This window comes from Triturus cristatus, chromosome 9 (assembly GCF_964204655.1).
Source record: "Triturus cristatus chromosome 9, aTriCri1.1, whole genome shotgun sequence".
In the NCBI taxonomy this organism is placed as follows: domain Eukaryota; kingdom Metazoa; phylum Chordata; class Amphibia; order Caudata; family Salamandridae; genus Triturus; species Triturus cristatus.
This window is the reverse complement of record NC_140592.1, coordinates 354,109,854-354,128,712: the sequence shown is the minus strand read 5'-3', so window position 1 is coordinate 354,128,712 and position 18,859 is coordinate 354,109,854. Positions and strand designations below refer to the sequence as shown.

At 47.8% G+C, this 18,859-nt stretch overlaps 1 protein-coding gene across 3 annotated transcripts in view; it reads left to right on the top strand.

Annotated features, from left to right (window-relative positions):
- The window catches only part of DOCK3 (dedicator of cytokinesis 3), a 1,365,978-nt gene that overhangs the window by 782,784 nt on the left and 564,335 nt on the right, over window positions 1-18,859 (top strand). The gene's annotated exons all lie outside the window — the stretch shown is intronic.

Sequence of the window (18,859 nt, the reverse complement as noted above, 5' to 3'; positions counted from 1 at the left end):
CAAGCTTTCAGATGTCCGGGCGTCTGCAATGGAAGCCACCCTCAACGCTACAACCAAACAAACAGTGACCGTCAAGACCGAGCAAGTAGACGCTGTGCGCACAACACCTCGTGGAGCACAGGGGAGGTGGCCTAACAGAAACCCGCGACAGTCGCAATGTGGGTACTGCGGGAAGGAAGAACACCCACAAGACAGTTGCCCTGCAAGAGGAAAGACGTGCACAAAATGCGCATTCCCAACCATTTCGCGAGTGTGTGCCGGGGAGGCGCGAGACCCAGAGGGACCTCAGGTCGTAAACCGCCATACAGGCAAGTGAAGCAGCTATCACTGGATGAACCCACACATTCGAAACCAACAAGTACAGGAACACAGCGTCGACAATACTCGTCATCGGAGGGTGAGGAAGAATGCCATTTCGTGTCCTTTGTAAATTACCTCAAGCGACGGCGCTGCTCGCAGCCCACATGCGCCATTAAGATAGCCGGGACTCCTGTCACAGCCCTCATCGACACGGGGCATCTGTGAATGTCATGGGGTACCAACATTATCAAACGCTAACACCAAGGCCAGCGCTAACACCATCCAAAGTGAAGATTCTCACGTATGGAAGCCAGATCCCACTCCCACTGAGAGGACAAATGTCTGTTCCTGTCCAATCAGATGACCAAGAAGTAATCCCAACTTTTCACATTGTAGATAGGGAAGCAGACATATTACTTGGGAGCCATACGCCTGAAGACCTAAGTCTAGTCACTTTCGCCAATACTGTGAAATCCATTCAAACCGAAGACATCCTAGAATCATTCCCACAGCTATTCGAAGGATTAGGGAACATAAAGAGGCCACCCATAAAGCTACACATTGGCACTGCAGTGAAACCTGTTGCTCTACAACATCAACGGATTCCATTCCATCTGAGGCCATTGGTTGAAGAAGAACTGATGAAGCTCGAACAGCAAGGGGTCATAGAAAAGGTGACAGGCCTGTCAGAACCATTACCGACAAGAAACCTTCTATCTGCACTATCAGTGCCCATCAACCAATGAGAAACAAAAAGATCCTAAGAACTCTGACTTGGAGCAAGGCCTGGGAAGTATGGAACCTTAAGATGGCCGACGCTCTGGGGGAGTTAGCGCTCTAGTCTTTCTCATTGTTCCAGAACTCTATGAGAAGCGCGCAACTTAGAACGTTGGCGCACTTCACCTGAACCCGTCACCCTAGCAGCAACCTTGAGTCCGAGTTAGTTTTAGTGAGGGCATTTCCCGTAGTTTCCTGACAGGAAGAGTTTCCAATTACGCTTACCTTGAACCGTAGCAGTTTCGGAATTCGTGTCTGCGTGTTAAGTTTCTCCTCGAGCCTACCGCTCCTGAGGTAGTGTTCGTCTGGAGCTCATGCGCAGTTCAAGAAAGAGTCTGGAGTTCCGCAACAGAAAACCCGTCATCTGTTTGAAGGAGGAGAACCTTCGTCTGAGAGTCACGCGTCAGTGAGGCGCGTCTGTTCCAATTGTTGAGAGACATTTGACTGGAGAGTCAGTGAAGAGTTCGAAGTTCCATGAGAAGCACCAGAGCTAAGTTTTGAGTCTAAAGTCACACCGTGTAAATGTTATGATGTAAATAAGGAATAGTGTTGTAGTACTACCCAAGTTCATCTATCTACGAACTGTTCCTGTGAAAAAGAAAAAGAATATTAGAAATTGATACATTCCTGAGAGTAAAAGATAGGTATGACGTAGTTTTAGGGAGTTAAATAGATTGTTGTGAGGTATAAGAAAAGACCACTAACTTTTGTGTTAACATTAGGAACTATTAGAAGAGAGATACGGAGCAGAAAAAATACCTGTCCAATAGAAGAGAAGCAACACTGGGTTTACAAGCTGGTATGTAGAAGGGGCTATAATATAAGACTAAAGGTTATTAAGAGGAAGGAGATTAAATAGAACTAATAAGTCTAATGTTTATTCAGCCTCCTGAATGATCTAACCAGAAGCCAGTTTAACAGAAAGAAGACCCAACAGGAAGCAGTCAACCAGTGGCAGTCTCTTCTCTTCTCTTTTGTTATTTTATCCAATCCCCCTACCCCCTCCGGAGAAGGCATTAACGCATCTTTTCATAGTGCTGCGTTGGTGGTTCTTGGAGGTGGTGTTGGGAAAAGGCATCTCTGTTCCTGCGCAAGGAAGAAAGGGCTTCTGACAAGGCCCGACCCCATGGGTGTCTCCCATGGTAATCGCCGAGAAGCCCCGCCAACCTGGGAAGAGTAGGATATGCATCGACATGAGAATGCGATTAAAAGAGAACGGCATCTGATGCCAACTGTTGATGATATACTAGCAGACCTCAATGGGTCACAATGGTTTTCCAAGTTGGACTTAAACGCTGGTTACCACCAGCTGACGTTAGACCAAGAAAGCAGGTACATCACGACGTTTTCGACACACTTGGGCCTGTGAAGATACAAAAGACTAAACTTCAGGATATCCTCAGCTGCAGAAATATTCCAAAATGCGGTGAAGGAGGTACTGTCAGGATTGCAAGGTGTCATCAATGTTAGTGATGATATCTTAATACACTCTGCAACCCGTGAGGATCACCATCGTCGACTCAAAGCAACCCTGAAACGGCTAGCAGAACACGGAGTGACACTCCACCAAGAGAAATGTCAATTCTTTCAATGATCAATTGAATTCTTTGGGTATGTCTTCAGTCAAGACGGAGTGAAAGTAGACCCCAAGAAGTCGCAAGCAATTCAGCTAGCCCCTTCACCCAACACCGCTTCAGAAGTCAGAAGCTTCATGGGAATGGCGAAATACTGCGGGAGGTTCATCCCGAGACTTGCCACAATTGCGGAACCACTATGCAACTTGACGAAGAAAGACTCTGTGTGGCGCTGGACTCGAGTGGAAGAAGAAGCTTTCCAGAAGGTAAAGTCAGCACTGCTAGCCAGCACGACCATGGCGTATTTTGACATCAACCGACAGACTGAGTTGATAGTAGATGCCAGCCCAGTAGGGCTAGGCGCTGTGTTAACCCAAGAGACAGAGCCAGGGACTTGGGCGCCATTGGCATTCGCCAGCAAAGCACTAACAGCGACAGAGGCTCGCTACTCCCAGATAGAATGGGAAGCGCTCGCCATAAAATGGGCTTGCAACCATTTTCACTTGTACGTCAGCGGCCACCCGTTTAGAGTGGTGACGGATCATCAACCACTACTCCCACTCTTCAGAGGGACAGCGCCCCATCCCCCACCCAGGATTGAGCGGTGGGCAATACAACTCCAGCACTATCAAATGGAGTTGGCATACCGACCCGGAGCCAAAAATCCAGCGGATTTCCTCTCGCGCCACACAGCACAGTCGGCGGAAGCAGACTCTGGTCAAGAGCGGAAGACAGAAGAATTCATCAACATGATCTCTCAATGGGCATGCCCACAAACAATCTCGAGGGAGGAAATAAGATCCCACATGGAGTCAGACATGGCCATGGTCATCAAAAGAGTGACGGATGCAATACGGAAAGGTTCCTGGGATGGTTTTCTGCAAGGCGTCCAAGGATGGAACGAGACAGAGAGGTCCAGACTGGGGAAGATGTGGAGGATCTTGCTGAGAGGATCGCGCATCGTCATCCCTCAAAGCCTGCAAGAACGCACAACCATACTGGAGCATGAAGGTCATCAGGGCACAGGAAGGATGAAATCCCGGATGAGAGAAAAGCTGTGGTTCCCAGGGCTCGAGGAAGCTGTGGACAATGTGGTCAGGAACTGCCAAGCATGTCAACTCACAGGAAGTGCAGAATCGCCAGCACCGGTGGTAACCGAAGATCCTGCCCCAGCACCATGGTCATGGGTGAGTCTGGACTTCGTAAGTTTCCCAGATGGGAGGGTCACAGCAGTGCTAGTTGACAGCTACACAAAATACCCCTGCGTTGAAGTCATACAATCCGCAGCCTTCAACCATCTCGAGCCAGTACTTACAAAGATATTTGCACTATATGGTCTGCCACATGTGATCAAGACTGATAACGGACCTCCATTTCATGGAAACACATTCAAAGAGTTTCTATCTCGGCTGCGGATTAGACATCACCGCATCACACCACAGTGGCCACAAGCCAATGGAGAAGCTGAGCGCTTTATGCGGACTATCAATAAGATCTTACGCATAGCCGTAGCTGAACACTCGGACCCTGAAGTGGTGCTACAGAAATTCCTACGGGAATATCGCAGCACGCCCCACTGCACAACTCAGAGATCTCCATGGTCACTGATGCTAGCAGGACCCCGACGTGATAACTTCCCAGTGGCTGACAACTGGGAACCCTACAACCCATCAATTACCCAAAATCGAAGGACAATAAACAATGATAAAGCAAGTCACCGAAGACGGGCAAAAGTCCGAACACTCATGCCAGGGTGCACGGTACTAATACGGAATCGTAGGAGTGGAGGAAAGTTCCACACCCCATATGAGGTAGGGCTGTGGACTGTGCAAAGAGTCCAAGGAACAGCCGTAACGGTGGTGCGAGATGGAGAAGTGATAACCAGAAACATCTCATGGTTTAAGGAAGTACCTGGGCCAAGTACTGAACAACTGGGCCCTAAACAGTTGTCAGATTTCGACACTACACTCAGAGACATAGAACCTAATCGCACTGATGAATCTCCTCATAGTTAAATTCCATCGGCACCAGAGGCAGAGTGCAACCCTCAAGTGACGAGCAATGACGATGGGCTGCCAGACATACCAGAAGGTCGAGCAATGACCACCATCGCTACAACCTAAGGCCGAACCCTAGACCGAACCGCCAGTTGGCTGAGTTTGCGTGGGGACGTAATTTCGACGCAAAAGAAAAGAACTGATTTGGAAGGGGCTGTAACGGTCTAGTTGTTCAAGGCACATCGTCAGGCCCGGAAGGACCTTCACACAATGTATCACTCTCTGGCCAGGCGTGGCCAGAGAGCTTAAATAAAGGGGCCGGGGTCGCTCGTGACCTTCCGACCCATACCAGTGTCAGAGCGTGTACTGTCATTATTATTGCTGCCTACACTGCGTATATATATATATATCTATATATATAATTAAAGTCTACATGTGCCGCTTACCAGGGCCGTGACACAGGGTGTGGGTCCTTTCCGGTGTGGTTTTCTCTCATTCTAGGGACAAATCTGCTGACTTTTTTGTCTTCTCAGATGTCACCAGGAAGGCTGATTAATGTTGGATGGTGGGTGGCAGGAGCTGGGGATTAAGGTCATGCCAGGGTAGGGCAGGTGGAGCATTGTTTGCTTCTTTGGGTTGTGCTCCGGACAAGCGGCGAGTTGAGGGAAGGGCTTATAGGGCAGGGCTGTTCATCCATGGGTGGGAGGATGCAGCGGAGAGGAAGGCCTGGGCATGAAGGTCCGGGGCATTACATGATCCCCTGTGGGGTTGCAGGGTCTGGGCAGGGCTGTGCTCCAGCCCTCAGCCCGCGTCCCTCAGCGGTTTCCCCAGATGCATATCCTCCCCCGTAAAATTGCAGATTATAATTCATTAGGCTTAAAGAAGTGCTGCCATTGGTGTGAATGTGCATATTTGTATTTTAGATGAATGTGTAAACTTCAGTGGTTTGTAGTCGAATGTACTTGCTGTGTGGTCGGTGAGACCAGGGAGCTGTGCCAAATCTCTTCTAGGATACTACTCATTCCCAATGCCTTGCAGAAGTACGAGTGCAAGGCAATAGATCTTCTGCACAAAAGTGGATGGTCCCAGCACAGTGTTTTCCTTGTGCTCTGACCAGCTTCACCAGTAATGATGCTCAAAGCCTTTAATTTTTGCAAAAATTCATCATTTGCCCTCCTCACAAATAGGTGCTTAGAAAGTAAACTGGGCCACTGGAGCTGTGAACTACTTTGAGTTGTAATTTCTACAAGGTAGGTTTGATCTGGTCTGGTAAGTCACCATATGGCTTTCCAAAAGCCGTGAAGCTCTGTAGGGGTTAGGTCTCTATGGACACCTAGGGTCGAAGCCTTTTGAAGGCCTTCTCCAGAAGAATGATGCCATTCAATTATTAGAGGCCTCTGTCTACAGGGTTTTCACCCTGAATATTGACACCAGAATATCAATGGGACACAATATTGAGGACAAAATATCTCAAATATAATATGGACAGCCATTTAAGACTAGATTTTCTATACCTTAATCCACATGTATGTACCATAGAGATATATCAGGGGTGGCTCCTCCATTTGAGAGGAGGAGCGTCGCCCCACAAGCCCCAGAGCTGAAAAATAAAACGGTAATAAAGTTAATTTATTACCGTTTTATTTTTCAGCAACCCATCCTGAACTAAGTGTCAGGGCAGGGCCAGCGCTGTCAAGTGGTAGCAGCAGGAAGATATGTGCTTTAAAATGCACATCTCTTTGTCTGGCTGACTTGGGCCGTCCAGCCAGACATGCACATTTTAAAGTTCTCCAACCTAGCTGTCTTAGACAGCTAGGTTAGAGAAAGTGCAGTCCTCCAGTGGAGGTTGCTCTATCCAGTCCTGGCCCTCCTTTCATGCAATAAAAGCAGCACCAGGATTGGCTAGTGCAGTTTTCCTGCATCTAGATCTCTGTAAGGTGCGAAGACACCCGAGTGAGGAGGACGTAGCACTGCAAGCTACATGGCAAGCCTATCGTCACCCTGCCCACCACACTTGGTACAAGCCAGCCACCACTAGGATATATATATATATATATATATATATATCTATACATATATATATATCTATATCTATATATATATATCAATCAGGAAATTTGTAGAGCGTACTACTCACCCGTGAGGGTCTCAAGGCGCTAAGGGGGGGGGGGGGGGGGGGGTGCTCGAATAGCCAGGTCTTGAGTAGCCTCCTGAAGGTTAGTAGGTCTTGGGTCTGCCGTAGGAGGATGGGGAGGGTGTTCCAGGTCTTGGCAGCAAGGTAGGAGAACGATCTGCTGCTGGAGGTCGCTCTTCGGATGCGGGGGATTGAAGCAAGGGCGCGGTCGGCGGAGCGGTGCGGAGCTGGCGGTTCGGGTATAGAAGGTGAGTCGTCTGTTGAGGTATGCTGGTCCGGTGTTGTGAAGTGCCATGTGTGCGTGGGTGAGGAGCTTGAAGGTGATCCTCTTGGTGACGGGCAGCCAGTGCAGGTCTCTCAGGTGGGGTGTGATGTGGCTGTGTCGAGGGATGTCGAGGATCAGGCGGGCAGAGGCATTCTGTATGCGTTGCAGTCGTTTCAGCATTTTGGCCGGGGCTCCCACATAGAGGGTGTTTCCGTAGTCCAGCCTGCTGCTGACGAGGGCCTGGGTGACCGTTCTTCTTGTGTCGGTGGGGATCCACCTGTAGATCTTGCGGAGCATGCGGAGTGTGTTGAAGCAGGAGGATGAGACGGTCTTTTACTTGCTTGGTCATGGAGAGCGTTGAGTCGAGGATGAACCCCAGGTTGCGTGCGTGGTCGGTGGGCGTTGGTGCTGCTCCCAGGGCGGTCGGCCACCAGGAGTCTTCCCAGGCTGAGGGGGTGGAGCCGAGGATGAGGACCTCCGTCTTGTCCGAGTTCAGCTTCAGACGGCTGTTCTTCATCCATTCATCGACGGCTTTCATTCCTTTGTGGAGGTTGGTTTTGGCGGTGAGGGGGTCCTTGGTGAGGGAGAGGATCAGCTGTGTGTCGTCGGCGTAGGAAATTATGTTGAGGTCATGCAGTCCGGCGACGTGGGCGAGTGGGGCCATGAAGATGTTGAACAATGTCGGGCTGAGGGATGATCCTTGGGGTACGCCACAGATGATCTTGGAGGCTTCGGAGTGGAAAGGGGGAGGTGGACGCTCTGGGTTCTGCCAGAGAGGAAGGAGGTGGTCCATTCCAGAGCCTTGTCTCGGATCCCTGCATTGTGGAGACGTGTGTGTAGGGTGCGGTGGCAGACCGTGTCGAAGGCGGCTGATAGGTCCAGGAGGATAAGGGCAACGGTTTCGCTGTTGTCCAGCAGGGCCCTGATGTCATCGGTGGCAGCGATAAGGGCAGTTTTGGTGCTGTGGTTGCTGCAGAACCCGGACTGGGACGGGTCTAGGATGTTGTTCTCCTCGAGGTAGCGGGTCAGCTGTTTGTTGACGGTTTTCTCAATGACCTTTGCCGGGAACAGGAGCTGGGAGATGGGACTGGAAGTTCTTGAGGTCCCTCGGATCTGCCTTGGGTTTCTTGAGCAAGGCGTTGATCTCGGCGTGCTTCCAGCTCTCCGGGAAGGTCGTGGTCTCTAAGGAGATGTTGATGGCTTTGCGGAGATGGGGTGCGATGGTGGCGCTGGCTTTGTTGAAGATGTGGTGTGGGCAAGGGTCTGACGGGGAGCCGGAGTGGATGGTGTTCATGATTTTGATGGTGTAGTCGTCGTTGATGTTAGTCTAGGTGAACAGGGGGTCATTGTGGGTGGTGGTCGTGGGGTCTGAGGTGTCGTTGGCTGTCGTGGTGGTCTGGTTGTTGAAGCTGTTGTGGATGTCTGTGATCTTGCGATGGAAGAAGGTGGCCTGGGAGTTGCACAGGTCTTGCGATGGTGGGATGTCATTGGTGTTGGAGCTGGGGTTGGAGAGTTCCTTCACGATGTTGAAGAGCTCTTTGCTGTTGTGTGCGTTGTTGTCGAGGTTGTCCTTGAAGGAGGTCCTTTTGGCGGATCTGATGAGGTGATGGTGTTGGCGCATGGCTTTCTTGTGGGCTGCGTGGTTCTCCGGTGTCTGTTCGCGGTGCCATTTCTTCTCTAGTCTCCGGCAGGTTTGTTTGGAGGTCTGGAGGTCCACGGAGAACCAGCTGGCATTCTTGTTGGTGCGTCTGTTGGAGGGTTTCTTGATCGGGCGAGGGTGTTGGCACAGTCCTTGATCCAACGCCTGAGGTTGCTGGTGGCGGCGTTGGGGTCGGTGGGGTCGGCGGGTGGGCTTCGGACGAGGGCGGTGTTTAGCTGGTCTTTGGTTATTCTGCTCCGGCAGCGGTGGGGGATCTGTTGGGTGCGGTGGTGCGTGGTGGGTTTCAGAGATGGTCGGTCCAATGGAGTTCGGTGGTGTGGCTGAAGGAGACATGGGAGCTTACGGAGAAGATGGGATCAAGCGTGTGGCCGGCGAAGTGGGTGGGCGTTGTGACGAGCTGTCGGAGTCCAAGGCTGGCGAGGTTGTCGATCAGGGTGGTGGAGTTGATGTTGTTGTTGTTCTCGAGGTGGAAGTTCAGGTCTCCGAGGAGGATGTAGTCCTTGGAGGCGAGGGTGTGTGTGCTGACGAAGTCGGCGATGGAGTCGCTGAACTGAGGCCTGGGTCCGGGGGGTCTGTAGATCAGAGTTCCTCTGAGGGTGGTGTTGGGATCAGTGTGGATCTGAAAGTGCAGGTGTTCGGCAGTGCTGAGGGTGTCGTTGGAGTTGGTCGTGACCTTGAGGGTGGACTTTTGGATGATGGCGATTCCACCTCCTACTCTGTTGGTGCGGTCTCTGTGGGTGATCTTGTAGCCGTCCGGGATGGCTATGGCGATGTCTGGTGCTGAGGAGTCGTTCATCCAGGTCTCTGTCAGGAAGGCGACGTCCGGGGAAGATGTGTCGAGCAGGTCCCAGAGTTCAATGGCGTGTTTGCAGGCGGAGCGGGTGTTGAGAAGAATGCATCTGAGGTGGTTGTGTTCTTTCACGGTCAGGCGCGGACGGGCGTAGATGGGCTTGCCTTAGGCGTGCCTTTGGTGCGCCAGCGGTGCGGCCGCACAGCGTCTGCCATATTAGGGGAGGTGGGAGGGAGGAGCAGCTGGGAGGCGGGAGCGGGGCGGCCAATGGGTGTGCAGGGGGAGCGGGACCGTATATATATATATATATATATAAATATATATATATATATATATAGTCCAGTAGAAGGCTGGGAGCCGAAAAGCGCAGACCCTCTATCTGTGTGTTTGCACTATGGTGTGATCAATAAACAAAAAAGAAGAAACCTACTGTCATGGTGCCATAAGTGGAGGGAGGTGTCACGAGTCCGAGGTGATATATATATATATATATATATATATATATATATATATATATATATATATCATGTGATCAAGGCCGTTTTCCGGCCGAAACGCGTCATGACAGACAAAAGGGAGTTTTCTAATACTCTAAATAAAGAAGTATTCACCGACGAAGAGGAGTTTGTGCATTCTTTTTCCTGGGAAAAACTGACGAATGCTCTATGTTCATATATATATATATATATTCACTTAAAAAAACATAGGTTTCACACATGTTATAGTTAGCTGGACATTTCCCTCATAAAAACCAATGAAATTCCCCCGTTATAGTTAGTGCAGGCAACTATAACTCACGCGACTGCAATCCTCTGCTGATGACGTCAGATATTACATCACTGTATTTAGACACCTATTTACCCATGTCTTCTTCCATTAATCTTTAGCTATACATATATTACAAATATTTATTTTTCAAAAAGACACATATGTAATCAGTGATGTAATATCTGACGTCATCAGCAGAGGATTGCGGTCACGTGAGTTATAGTTGCCTGCACTAACTATAACGGGGGAATTTCATTGTTTTTTTACGAGGGAAATGTCCAGCTAACTATAACATGTGTGAAACCTATGGTTTTTTAAGTGAATTTGCAAGGTTTTTTAAATGCTAATTCCTAACTATAACGTGTGTGAAACCTATGTTTTTTTAAGTGAATTTGTACGTTTTTTTAAATGCTAAGTTATGTATTTATTAATATTTTTCTTTTTCAGGTTTTTCACCGTGCGCGCACCGCAAGTAGATATATATATATATATATATATATATATATATATATATATATATATATATATATATATATATATATATATTATATATATACTCTTCAGAGTATGTAGAAGTTATATTAGGAATAATACATCTGTGCGTCCCTGAATGCACTTACCATTCAATAATTTTTCCCACAATATTCTTAAACCACCGTATTCTGTGGGTCGGTATTCAGTAGGGCAACCATCTGAAGCCCTAGAATCTGTGTTAACCTGAGAGGACAGAGTCTGGTTAATTCATAGGGATATCTTTGATTCTCTGCCAAACCTCTGTTCTGCAGCTCAGAATGGCTCACTGCTGTGCGTCCATGAAGCTCTTCCAGTCGAATCTTCTCTAAGTGCTTGAAAGAAGAGCTGAATATTATGTGGGCACTGTCTTGGAAGTGTAAATGTACTTCAGCAGGGCTCACGCGGAGATGTGAATCTTCGCCTGGGTTCTGAGTTATTTCCAGATGATAGTCTGTCAGAACATAACTGAGAAAGAATAACCCTCACGGTGAGTATTGATCATTCCAAATTAGGAAAAATTATCACAGAAGCTTTGAAGATCATATACCAACCAGCAGTCTACAAGCTCATGTGGACTTTCACCACTTGAACTACTTCACTTCATTAGGATGCGTTTGTTTGACACTTAATCGAATGCTGGAAGTCCTCCTGCTCCTCTCAAGTAAACACAGCATCTCCCATAGTGATGTGGGAATCCTAAAATAGGTACAATGGTCATAAAGAAAACCAGAAAGTAGCTCTAAAATATTAGGTTGGGCTCTTGTTCTCCCTTGCGGTTTTAACCTATGGTCTTTTACTGTGCAATTGGAAGGAGGTAATAAGTCATGGCTACTAAAAGAGCTTGTCTGCAGAAAGTTAGTGGTTCTCCCAAATTGGGAGTCAACAAGAACCATCTATTGACCCTCATAGCGCAGGGGACAAGGAGCGAATAACTTTGAGAATTGGGGTGTGTAGTGAGTACACAAGTGTTTAATCATTCTAGATTTTCAGGTTAGCCACATAACATATAATTACATGTAAATGAATCTGCATAGTTTATGATTATCCTGAAAATGTGGCAAGAATCAAGCCCTCCTGGACCTACTTTGGACACTCCTGATTTATAAGTATTAACAGCCTATACTGACAGAAAGGCATTGTTTGCAGTTGAATACTTTTTGTTACCATTGTTTAGTATAATAACAATAACTTGTTTTCAAGTTATGCTAAAGCCACATTGATGCAGTTTTCATTACGGTAAATTACATTTGTTACTCAATTTAATGGACTTAGTCTAGCGACCTTGGAAGAGTGAATGACCGAGTTGGCCTGCTGGATTCGAGCTTGTGACCTGAAAGTCCCATCTCATGTATTTTTTTTTTTTTATTGTGATTTTTATAGCGCAAACTTATCCCGAAGGTATCAGAGCTCTTTACATGAGCACCAGGGGTCGTATTACGTATTGGCATTGATTGTGCCCAGCAAATCTTTGAAAAGGTGTGCCACGTACAAACAATGCCAATGCTCCCTATTATGGTGAATGCGCTGCCCTGGGGCAGCGCATTCATGTGAAAACACGGAGCAGCTGCTCAGTGTTTTAACAGTGCAGGCGGCACCCACCTGCACTTTCAAAGGGGATTAGAGATCCCCTTACAGGCGGGTGCAGTCAGTGACTGTACCTGCCTACAAGGGGGTGTCTGGGGGGGTCCATGGAACCCTCTTTACCCCCTGCAGAGGGCTGCTTTCAGGGGGCGTCTGTAATATATGTTGAAGGTGCAGAGTCAAAGGAATTCCCTGAGTTGCATAGGGCACGCCCCTATGGAAATGAGGGAACACCCTCTGTTGATAACGCTGGCGCTTTAAGTGCGCCAGCGCTATCGGTATTATAGTAGGGGACGCACAAGCGTCTGCGCCCCCTACTATAATAGAAAGTGCCCCGGGGTGCATAAAGCGGGCGCAAACACCTGTTGCGCCCCCGGGGCACCTTATTTAATACGGCCCCAGTTATGTTACAGATGGTCGCATTCATTTTTGGCTATGTACGGGGAGAATAAGTCATTCGCTCAGAACCACAGGATGCTGAACGTCCCTACTGAGACTCGAACACTGTTCCCCAGCTTTCGATGTTGACCGCTCTAGCCGTTAGGCCACACCAATAGCAGCAGCGGGCACTTAATTTTCTGGCTATCTCTTATCTGATGCTATAGGAAGGACTTGAGGTGCTGTTCAACGTGTTTCCCATTTTTTCTTGATGGAATAGCCAGGTTCTACCATTAGCAGCAACTTGGAAGTACAACTTGTAGTTTTACACTGTGTGCACAGCAGTGTGTCTAATACCCACTTTCTATTCAGTTCAGTTTTTCCTTGTACCTATAATGCTATTATTGAATCAAGCATGCACGGATAGGAGTGGTACCCTTTCATACCAGTTTACAGTTCATATATTCGTGCACAGCCAGACATCTAGTAAATGGTTCTTTTGCCCAGGCTCCTGAATGTCTGGTTGGTCAAGGCTAAAAATCAGAGCCAGAATATTGTTGTATGGAAATATAGAGAACACAGTATCAAAACCAAAATAGCAAAAAGTAAGTAAGTATAGATTTTCTATACCTAACACCACATATACTCACCTTGACAATTAATATATATATATATATATATATATATATCACCCAGGTAGGTAGTCGTGGAGTTAGGAATAGTTAATCTTTGCTTTCTCTATATGCACTTACCTTTCGTTATTTTGGTCCTCGATACAGTAGAAGTTGCTATCAGGGAAAAGTGGTGGAGCAGCATGGAGACACTAACAACAATTTAAAAAAAGAACGTACCTGCCGCCCGCTGCCTTGTCACTCTTCTGCTCCTCTGGCTCTCCTGCTAGTGCACGGTCTGAGGCTCACATCCTCCCCTACAGCCAATCCAAATACTGCTATCATGCTGGTAATACTATTACCCAACATCAGAGAAGTGCCTTAATTGGCCTCAGTGGGCTAGTTTTGCACTCCCACTGGGACTGGGAGCCTATGCATGCTGTTCTCTATCCGGCAACGCAGATCGAGTTGGAGAGATCGCAGTGCGCATGTCGGTTTGGCCATCCTAAGACAGCCAGCCAAACCTGCATGCACACTTACAACAATGCCCACCACTCCTCATCCATACTTGCTGCAGGGCCCGCCCCCAAATCTCAGTTCCATGAAGAAAAATAAAATGATAATAAAACAGTTTTTTAAATAATTTTACTTTTCAAATTTGCATCTACTAACAGGGGGACGATGCTCCTCCGCCGTAACAGAGGAGCCGCCACTGCCTCGATATTTTGTCCACAATATTCTTATATCACAATTATTTTTATGTTCACCTTTCAGTAGTGCAAAGCAAACACAACTCAGTAGTAACATATCTATCCCTGTTGTGGTTGTTCAGAATTGCACTTTCTCATGTCGTACCTCTCTAAAAGATGGAGGCCAGCAACTCAAAAGGAAGAGAGACAGATGCTACATGACATGATAATTCAAGGATTGATAATACACCCAAAAAACACTGATTCACAACATAAACAAACAACAAGAGGTGCACCACTTCAACGGATACAGTGTGTATTAAATCAGTCCATGTACTTGATGTCTTTTCTTTTCAAAAATTCTTCTTTATTTTTCATTTGTTATATAAACATTAAAAACAGCCAAAGCAGCTGACGCGTTTCGTCCAACTTGGGACTTCTTCAGGGCGTGGACAGTTATACACCGATATGTGTTTACAATCGTAGCATTTCCAAGAACACCATTCAATGACAATTCACGAAGTAAGAATGTCGATTGGAGAGTAAAAGAATCTGCTAAGTAACGCCAATGGGGTCACATCATTCCAGCGTAATTCAAATTAAGACTTCGTCCCATAATACAGACAGGAATCACAGTCTTTAGAATGCCCGATTCCGCATATTCCGTAATCAAGGAAAGACCACCTCCATCGGATATCTGCACTGAAAAATAAAGAAGAATTTTTGAAAAGAAAAGACATCAAGTACATGGACTGATTTAATACACACTGTATCCGTTGAAGTGGTGCACCTCTTGTTGTTTGTTTATATATGCTCCAGAGGCTGGAACAGCATTGTGCTGACGGGTGCTAATCAAGAGTGCACACTTGGGTTGACCTTAAAATATCACCAACTAATATGATGGGTTAACAAAAAATCCAGTGCTGTCTTAGAGGGGTACCGCTAGCTTCCTTCTTTATTGTACTGATTCACAACATCTACGCACTCATTGAAACAGATAACGGGTACAAGCTCATATGTAGGCAGGAAAATAGCTACAGAGCTCCATTTATGCAAAGGCCAATACGCCTACAGCCGCCTGTGCGCACAGACCAGCAAGCAAACACCCACACACAGACCAGCGGACATGCACTCACCCAAACATGCAAACTAGGAGACATCAGGGGGCTTATGTAGTGTGTAGGGCTCATTATACTACTCTAGGGTCATCTCAGTGCATCACGTGCAACTGGAAGGTGCAAAGAAGGATGAAGAGAGTGGGGCTGAGAAAGGAGCCTTATGAATGGACTGGTTTTCCAAACATCCGAGCAGCAGAGGTTAGCCGTCCTTAGGCATCTCGCTGGCAAGAAGGCAGCAGGAGTGAGAAATAGGCCGACATGCAGAGAAGGCGAGTCTAGGCCAGTGATACTCAAAGTACGGCCTGGGGGCGCATGCGGCCCTCCTGACCTTTACTTGCGCCCCCCTGGGCAGCAGCAGCACTGGGCTGCTGATTACTCAACACAGCGCTAACATGGAAAAAAATGTTAAATGTGCAGCCATCACTTATTTAAAAGTTTATTGCAGCTAGGGAAAGGAAGAAGCTAGGCCCTTAACTTTAGGAACACCTTCATTTTTAAAGACAGACACTAGATATATGTGTTTTTGCTTTCACTACATCCACTTTACACCCCCCGCTGGCATCAGTGCAGCCCTTGGACACACCATAGACCAAACTTTGCGCCCCACGGGAAAACGTTTGCGAGTACCCATGGTCTAGGCAGTAGCTTTGCCAGTGTGTCATGGGCCTTAGTGCAAGGAAGGAAGTGGGCTTATAGGCCTCTGTTTGAACTATAGCATACAACGCTATTAGGGGTTCAGTGGGCCCCTCATGCCTCTGGGCCCCGGTGATACCGCACCTGCTGCACTAATGCAAGCTACGCCCCTGAGTCTAGGAAGCATACATCGGGATTGACAAATAGTTTGAGTATCAAGAACAAAGGGAGAGCTAGGGACAACAAGGGGGGGGTTGTGTCCGTATCCCCTGGAATTAGATAAGCTTTGTCAAAGGAGGACACGCCCAGTGTGGTATGGTACGGTCAAATGAAGCAGATGTTTGGGAACCCACCAAGTGGGTTAAAAGACCCCTCACACACCAACCTGGTTGGTGTCATGCTTCATCATCGGGGCCCCAACCGGGTGGCCGAATGCCTCCCGGTTGTGCTGCGACGCCTGGCTACAGCGGAGCTGGTGTAGTGCAAAAGTGTGATGTGGTGAAAATTTAAAAAATACCGCTGAGAATCCTTACCATAGAAAAATGTATTATTGGCGGCTCAGGGTATTGGTTAAAAGGATATGTGGTGCAACTAAATGGAGAAGTAATTATCTATTAGTTGACTATGTGGTGGGTCTACATGTTTCAGCTCTCTAGTAAAAGTAATGAGGAGCTTTCATCAGGACCAGTGAGACGTGAGTGGCAAAAGGTGTAGTGCCACGTGGTGAAAAAAATAAAAATTGGGTTACCTACACACTCGCTAAGGTGTGTGGAACGCGGTGTCAACACATTAGCGGACACTTGGCGCAAACCTGTGGAAGAAAAAACAAGACAGCACACAATACACATTTAACATAGGTGCACTGGATGGCAGGTGACATACAGATAGTATTATTGTGCCGTGAAACATCAAACCTGTCTTCAATGAGCGTACCGTAAGTGACACACATTCCTATGAAGTGTATCATGCTGCTATGCAAAGGAGCGGAGGCAAGACCATTAGGAATGCTAGATAATGCGTAAAAACGTTCTGTGGACTAAGGGTGCCAAGTGGTAAATACCGCGGCACTATGTGGGGCTATATGTGAAAGTCATACGAACAGCCGCCAAGTGATATTGCTGGCAATGATTGCGGAACCTCAGAATGAGGTATGTACACAATGAGGGGCCCAGGGTGCGCAAAAAGTGAGGGGCTGCCTGGAGCCTCTAAGCGCTGTAGAAGATTACTGGGCACAGACTAAAATAGGACAATGCGCAAATTGGCTCACCTGGCCTTCTCAGATCCCTATTGTAGCACTTACACCTGGCTCACTCTATCCTGCTGTCCAGGGCTACATGCACCGCCTCCCGCGCGGCCCCCAGGCACTGCACAGATTGCACCGACCTGACTCCTCTCTGAACGCTCCCTCTGTGGGATTACCCAGCCATACCGGGTTTCACGAATAATACTTGCTTCACCTACAGTCACTATAATGCATGACTTCCTCGATCACCCCTGGCAACCATCCGCGCATCGCGCTACTTCCACACGCATGCGCGCCTCACCCAGTGAAGCGTCAGCATGCGTTTACTTCCGCGCATGCGCGCCATCACGACGCTGCTCCCACACGCATGCGCATCACAGCCAGTAACGCCCAAGCCAGCCAGCACGAACGCACGTACTCAATGGCGCTCCTCCCTACTTAACCTCCTCCATCCCCGAGGTCCGTCAGCATCCGGGACTTCGGGAGGCCACAGTAGGTGCAAGGCGATGGTAGCTTCACAATCAAGTAAGGTGTCTCCTTTTTGCTCCAGCAGGATACCAGCCCCTTCCTGCCTACCTCGCTCTCTAAACTTGTTTCTTTTACCCACAGTTCGGTTGTAAGAAGCGCCCCCCTCCCGCTTCCTGCACAGCGCCTTCACTCAGCCATAGTGTAATTAACTTTCCTTTTGCGCATTGTCCTATTTTAGTCTGTGCCCAGTAATCTTCTACAGCGCTTAGAGGCTCCAGGCAGCCCCTCACTTTTTGCGCACCCTGGGCCCCTCATTGTGTACATACCTCATTCTGAGGTTCCGCAATCATTGCCAGCAATATCACTTGGCGGCTGTTCGTATGACTTTCACATATAGCCCCACATAGTGCCGCGGTATTTACCACTTGGCACCCTTAGTCCACAGAACGTTTTTACGCATTATCTAGCATTCCTAATGGTCTTGCCTCCGCTCCTTTGCATAGCAGCATGATACACTTCATAGGTATGTGTGTCACTTACGGTACGCTCATTGAAGACAGGTTTGATGTTTCACGGCACAATAATACTATCTGTATGTCACCTGCCATCCAGTGCACCTATGTTAAATGTGTATTGTGTGCTGTCTTGTTTTTTCTTCCACAGGTTTGCGCCAAGTGTCCGCTAATGTGTTGACACCGCGTTCCACACACCTTAGCGAGTGTGTAGGTAACCCAATTTTTATTTTTTTCACCACGTGGCACTACACCTTTTGCCACTCACGTCTCACTGGTCCTGATGAAAGCTCCTCATTACTTTTACTAGAGAGCTGAAACATGTAGACCCACCACATAGTCAACTAATAGATAATTACTTCTCCATTTAGTTGCACCACATATCCTTTTAACCAATACCCTGAGCCGCCAATAATAAATTTTTCTATGGTAAGGATTCTCAGCGGTATTTTTTAAATTTTCACCACATCACACTTTTGCACTACACCAGCTCCGCTGTAGCCAGGCGTCGCAGCACAACCGGGAGGCATTCGGCCACCCGGTTGGGGCCCCGATGATGAAGCATGACACCAACCAGGTTGGTGTGTGAGGGGTCTTTTAACCCACTTGGTGGGTTCCCAAACATCTGCTTCATTTGACCGTACCATACCACACTGGGCGTGTCCTCCTTTGACAAAGCTTAAATAGTTTGAGTAATCAGGCCTCACAGAGAATGAGGAATGATAGCTACTAAGGAAGACAAAGCTAGGTGCAAATGACAAATAGAGGAAAACACATGCAGAAAACAAACATACAGGGACACCAGGAGTATTGCACAAATCAGATACACACAGATACCTCAGTAGCAG